This window comes from Nycticebus coucang, chromosome X, assembly GCF_027406575.1.
Source record: "Nycticebus coucang isolate mNycCou1 chromosome X, mNycCou1.pri, whole genome shotgun sequence".
In the NCBI taxonomy this organism is placed as follows: domain Eukaryota; kingdom Metazoa; phylum Chordata; class Mammalia; order Primates; family Lorisidae; genus Nycticebus; species Nycticebus coucang.
This window is the reverse complement of record NC_069804.1, coordinates 151,022,654-151,029,155: the sequence shown is the minus strand read 5'-3', so window position 1 is coordinate 151,029,155 and position 6,502 is coordinate 151,022,654. Positions and strand designations below refer to the sequence as shown.

General features: G+C 37.7%; 1 pseudogene; it reads right to left on the bottom strand.

The window, feature by feature from the left end:
- Positions 1-1,430: 1,430 nt before the first annotated feature.
- Positions 1,431-2,398, bottom strand: LOC128578260 (F-actin-capping protein subunit alpha-1-like; annotated as a pseudogene).
- Positions 2,399-6,502: the final 4,104 nt, after the last annotated feature.

Sequence of the window (6,502 nt, the reverse complement as noted above, 5' to 3'; positions counted from 1 at the left end):
GTACTGAACACATTAGCTTGTCTAAATCAGTAACAGGGCTTCATGGCTAGGAACGTTTTCTGAACAGTTAAGTGACTCCAGAATAGATCTCTCTCCAACATTAAATGTAGTAAAATTAAAGACAAAAAAAATCACAGGGACAGAAGCCCTGGGGAGGATGCTCTGAGAACACCAAGCTCCTATTCCCATGTCATTCAACCCCTACCGAGAAGCCACCCTGATTGGCAATACCTATACAATCACATTTTTTTCAGCAACACTCCTGAATCTGTCTCTGCAAATATGCCCTTTCAGATGCCATAACAGGGACTATTCTATTAATAAGTTTGCTCCACACATTTTATGCAGTAAACTATGGTTAAGTGGTTTTCCTTCTTTTTTCTTTTTTTTTTTTTTTTTTTTTTTTTTTTTGAGACAGAGTCTCACTCTGTCACCCTGTGTAGAGGGAGTGTGCAGTGCCATGGTGTCATAGCTCACTGCAACCTCAGACTCTTGGCTCAAGTGATTCTCCTACCTCAGCCTCCCAAGTAGCTAGGGAGTAGCTGGGAGCACAGGCATCTACCATAATGTCCAGTTGGTTTTCTGTTTTTAGTAGAGATGAGGTCTTGCTCTCGCTCAAGCTGGTCTGGAACTCCTGAGCTCAAGCAATCCACCTGCCTCAGCCACCCAGAGTGCCAGGATTACAGGCCTGAGCCACCATGGCAGGCCAAGAGGTTGTCCTTCTGTAGATGCATCAAATCATTAAAAACCACAACCTTTCAGGCTTTGAACTAGTAAAACTCAAATCTTGATCATGAGAATGACTGTAGTATATTATTTCCAGCAAACCAAATTTCTCCATGGTTTTCGTGTTTATAAAGTTTCATTAGCTCTGACATTACAAGAATTGGAAGCCACACAGAGTTGACTCCCCAACCAGGAGTCAAATCTGCAATCTAATCTTTCTTCTATTTTAAAAAGCAATGTAACTTTGGGTAAATCACTTAGGCTTCAAATTCCACATGTGTAAAATAAGAATATATAAGCTCTCTTTAATATAAGGTCATCATGGAAGATTGAATGAGAGATTCTAATAATTTGCAAAGTGTACTATTCTTATCTGAGGGCTACACAAAGGTAAATATCTTTTGATTGCTATACCCATCCTTGGTAATGGCACAGGATAGATCAGAAAATATTCGACTAAATAAATAAAATTATTTCCAAAAAAAGTTACAGGTAGATATAATGATGACAGAAAATTACAAAGCAGAAAATACAAAAGAATCAAGATAATGCTATAGGTTGAACAGCATTCCATTATGCTAAAAAACCTGTTAACTTTGAAAACCCTGGCAAAATATCACTCATCTTTATAAATAATTTATTTATTATAATACCACATGTCCAATCCGTTTCTTTCCACATAACAAAGAATCCTTCATTCGCCTTTAAGCGTTCAGCATTTCTTTGCCAATCTTATAGCTGAGAATCTTGTCCCAGTCAATTTTGATGCAGGTAACTGGAAGCTGCTGGCACAAGCCCTTGCATATAGTATCTGACATTGTTTCATAGTTTTCACTAATTGCTGACTGATACTCATTTTCTGCCTTCTATATGATTTTAATAAACTCCTTGGCAGTTTGAACTTCATTCAAAATGGTTATTGAATCCTGTACATCTTTATTACTAAGCAATTCAACAGTGCCATCTGCATAATATTGAACCTGAATCTTGAGCACTCCAACCACCTGGGCTGTAGGTGGTGTAATGGTGAACTTTTCTCTGATCTCCAACCACCATTCTAGAAATTTTTAGGCTGAAACTGGTGGCTTTCAATACATGCAATAGCAGTCTGTTGCCCAACTATAGTTTTAACGTGAACAATAAAGAAGCTATTAGAAAGCAATCTTTCACACAGGCTCTTATACCACTATCACAGGATTCTCTAAAGGACCTCAGACCTCCATCTACTTTCTCTGGCTGGAGGTGACTTTCTCCTTTCCATAAATGATCAAATTAAAAGGAAATTTTGTTTCTTGGATCTAAAATTCTATTACCTGGATCACCATGTTCTATAATTAAGATCTGATCTTCATATCCTTCTATCATCAGGCATGAATTAACTGACTCATGTTATACTAGGCAAATGCATGTGTTGCACCTTCCCTGAGGAAATTGTCCTTATTAAGTAGTAGCTGACATCATTGAATACTTCATTAAACTCCCCTGGGGTGCATGAGTGATGAGTTTAGCATTACTAAATGCTAATGATGAAAGCAGATGAAAAAACTTCTATTAGGGGCTTTTCAAAGCTTGAAGTATACATACATGGTCATTTTGGTATCCATAAGGCTTTGTGTAAGGCATTCTGTAAGGCATTCTCCTTATCTGACACCTGATTCTCAAAGTCAGCCATCTTGGGCTCCTCTTTCATTCTTTTTTCATAGCTGAGTAGTCCATGGTGTGTGTGTGTGTGTGTGTGTGTGTGTATCATTATTTTTATCTTCTCATCAGGTGATAGCCACCTAGGTTGATTCCATGTATTTGAATTTATGAATTGTGCTTCCATCTATGTTCATATGCAGGGCTCTATTTTATACGACTTATTTCTACCATGGGGTAGAAATTCGGCAGTGGAATTGTTGCATAAAATGGTAGGTCTACATTTAGTTCTTTGAGGAATCTCGATACTGTTTTCCATAGAGTCTGTACTAAATTACCTTCCCACCAACAGTGTATATGCATTCCCTTTTCACTTCGTCCACACCAATGTTTATTGGGTTTTGACTTTAATAATGGACATTCTGATGGGATAAGGTGGTGTCTCATTGTGGCTTTAAGTTGCATTTCCCTGGTGATAGGTGATGTTGAGCAATTTTTCATGTTTGTTGGCCATGTGTCTATCTTTTTTTGAAAAAATGTCTGTTCATGTCTTTCATCCACTTTTTAATGTAGTTGTTTATTTTTATCTTGATGATTTGTTTGAGTTCTTTGTAGATTCTGGATATTAGCCCTTTGCGGAATTCAGAGTTTGCAAATGTTTTTCTCCCAATCTGTACATTGTCTGTTTATTTCTGTTGATTATTTCCTTTGTTGTGCAGAAACTTTTTAGTTTATGTAAGTCTCATTTATTTATATTTTTTGTTGTATTTGTTTGGGAGGGTCATAATTATTTACCTAGTCTCATGTCCAGAAGAGTTTTTCTTACATTTTCTTCTAAAACTTTTATGGGTTCACATATTACCTTTAAGTCTTTAATCCATCTTCAGTTAATTTTTGTGTATGGTGAAAAATAAGAAACTTCATTTTTCTTTCATTCTTCTGTATATAGCTATCCAATTTTCACAGCACCAATATAGAGTCCTTTCCCATTTTCATCTCCTTTTTCAAAAATTGGGCAGTTGTAGTTATATTTCTTTACTTCTGGGCTTTCTAGAATTGTCTCCATTGATCAATATATCTGCCTTTTTACCAGTGCTGTGCTGACTTGCTTATTATAGTTTGCAGCATAATTTGAAGTCAGGTAATGTGAGGCCTCCGGATTTGGTCTTTTTGCATAGGATTGCTTTGGTTCTTCAGGCTCTTTATTGGGTCCATATGGAGTTTAGAATTATTTTTTCTAAATCTCTGAAAAATAACCTTTGTGTTCCACAAGGAGTTAAGTTTAATCTGTAAATCATTTTGGGCAGTATGACCATTATAACAATGTTAGTTTTTTCAAACCATGAGCATGGGATGTTTTTCCATTTGTGTGTACCATCTACAATTTCTTTCATCAGTGTATCATAGTTTTCCTTGCAGAGCTCTTTCAACTCCTTGGTTTTATATACAGGGTGGCCATAAAGTTCGTGTGCAATTTAAAATAGTATGCAAATTGCACATGAAGTTTATGCCCACCTTGTGTGTGTGTGCGCGTGTGTGTATTCCTGTGTATTTAAATTTTTTTACATCTATTGAGTTCTTGATTTGATACTCACTTTGGCTGTTATTAGCTATTAGTGTATAGAAATGCTACTGATTTGTGTGCATTAAGCTTAGAACTTGAGGCTTTACTGAATTTAACAATTCCAAAAGTCTTTTAGTGGAGTCTTTATGGTTTTCTAGATATAAGAAAATATCATCACCAAACAGGAGTAGTTTGACCATTTCTTTCCCAATTTGGATGCCTTTTATTTCTTTGTCTTGCATGATTGCACCGGTTAGGACTTCCACTACTCTGTTGAAAAGAAGAGGTGCCAGTCAACATTCTTGCCTTGTTCCAGTTCTGAGGGAGAATGCTTTCAACTTTTCTTCATTCAGCATGATGTCGGCTGTGGGTTCATCATATATGGCTTCTATAATTTTGTGGCATGTACTTTCTATCCCTAGTTTGTTAAGAGTTTTTATCAGAAGAGGTGGTGAATATTATAAAATGTTTTTTCTACATCTATTGAAATAATTGTATTGTTTTTAATTCTGCATACATGGTGAATCACATTTACTTATTTGCACATGTTGAATCACCCTTGTATCCCTTGGATGAAATCCACTTGATCATGCTGGATTATCTTTTACATGAGCTGTTGGAATCACTTTTTTTGTTTTACTTTTTTTTTTTTTAAGATTTTGCATCTATGTTTATGAGGAATATCGGTCTGTAGTTTTCTTTTTGTGTGTGTGTCCTTCCCTGGCTTTGTTATTGGAGAGATGCTGGCTTGGTAGAATGAGTTAGGGAGTATGGAAGTTTCAGTCAAATGTGTGCCATTCCTTTTTTGAAGATTTGGTAGAATTCAGCTGTGAATCTATCTGGTACTGGGCTTTTTTATTATTGGGATTTTAATATTATTTTATTATTACTGATTCAATATGACTACTCATTATTGATCTGTTCAATATTTCTATTTCTTTCTAATGTAAGCTTGTGAGGTTGTATCTTTCCAAATATTTATCTATTTCTTCTAGATTCTCTAGTTTATATGTGTAGAGATTTTCATGGTTTCAAGTGATGTTTTGTATTTCTGTAGTATCAGTTGTAATGTCTCCTTTTTCATCTCTGATTGTGCTTATTTAAATCTTTTTCCTTACATTTAAGTTTAGTCTAGCACTTGCTCTATCAATATTGTTTATCTTTTCAAAAAAACAATTTTTTGTTTGGTTGATCCTTTGTATTTTTTGTTTGTTTGTTTCCCTTTCGCTTAGTTCTCTAATCTGCCTTTTTGATATGTGTATTTAGTGCTATGAACTTCCCTCTTAGCCCTGCTTTTGCAATGTTTCAAAGATTTTGGAAGCTTGTGTTGCCTTTTTCATTGAATTAAAAAAAAAATTGATTTCCATCTTGACTTTGTCATTGACCCAGAATTGTTAAACTTCAGTTTGTTTGTGTATTTATGGAGTTTCCTATTGTTCTCATGGTCCATGAAAGGTGTGGAAGTGTGGGATGGTCCTCAAGCTGCTGCTGAAAGCTCTAGTGGGAGCAGGGTCTGTCCCTCTTTGCAGAACTGAGAAGCAAATTTTGCTCTGCCTGGGTTCCCCATTACTGATGACAGTGGCATCTGGGTGGAGCTATCTAGCAATAGATAGCTGAGCAGGGCTACAGGCATTTGCTCCACAGTGGTCTGGCTGGTAGATGATATGTGGAAGTGTGTGGGCATGCAGTAAGTCAAGTGCACAGCTGATGCATTGCACATTGCCTGCATGTGGAACGTGGCAGCATGGGCATGCATTCTGGACAGGTCCAGGAGCAGCAGTGGCAGTCATGGCACTACCCAGTGGTGCAGCAGCCATGGGTTGTGGGCACTTGGTCTTCCTAGTTCCACTAGTGGCAAGAAGAGATACAACATTCCCCACAAAGCAAATGAGAGGACCCAGTCTCCTTGTCTCAATGGGGCTAATGGAGAGACAGTGGCAAGGGATCAGAGTCCTTGGTAGGTGCAGCCCTATGGACCTGGAACCTCAGAAGGATGCCAGCTATAATTCCCAATATTTGGAAGCCAGCAGGAGCTCACTGTGGCTTCTCTACAGAGCAATTTTGCAGCACAGTCAGCCCCCTATATCAATCTGGAGGTCTGCTGTGGTGGAGGTTCTTCCCACAGCACTGATTACCATGTTCGCTGTAGGAGTGCAGGGGAGGGTGAAGCCCAGGGATTCTCTCCTCTGTCCCTTCCTCATATCCAGCCACCTTCCCCAGATCTTTCCAAGATGGTGCCCCCACTTCCCTCTCCTTCACTTTGGTTGCCTCCCATCTCCTCTCTGTTGATTCTCAATGCTCTCTCTCTTAGACCACCAATCCGAAGGTGAGTATCTACTCACCACTCTCCATCCTCTAAGAGCTGGGAGTGTGTACAGGCTGCTCTAATCCTCCATATTGGCCTTGATCTCTTCCTTTTCTTGATAATGTTTTTTGATCCACTAAAGTTGAGGGTTTCCTCTTGATTTTTACCTATAGGCTTTCTCCTATAAATTTTTGATAGCATTTTGGGTGTTCCAAGAAATGATATAATTTTACTTTTGTAGTAACTTTTATTGTTTTTTTCATAAGTAT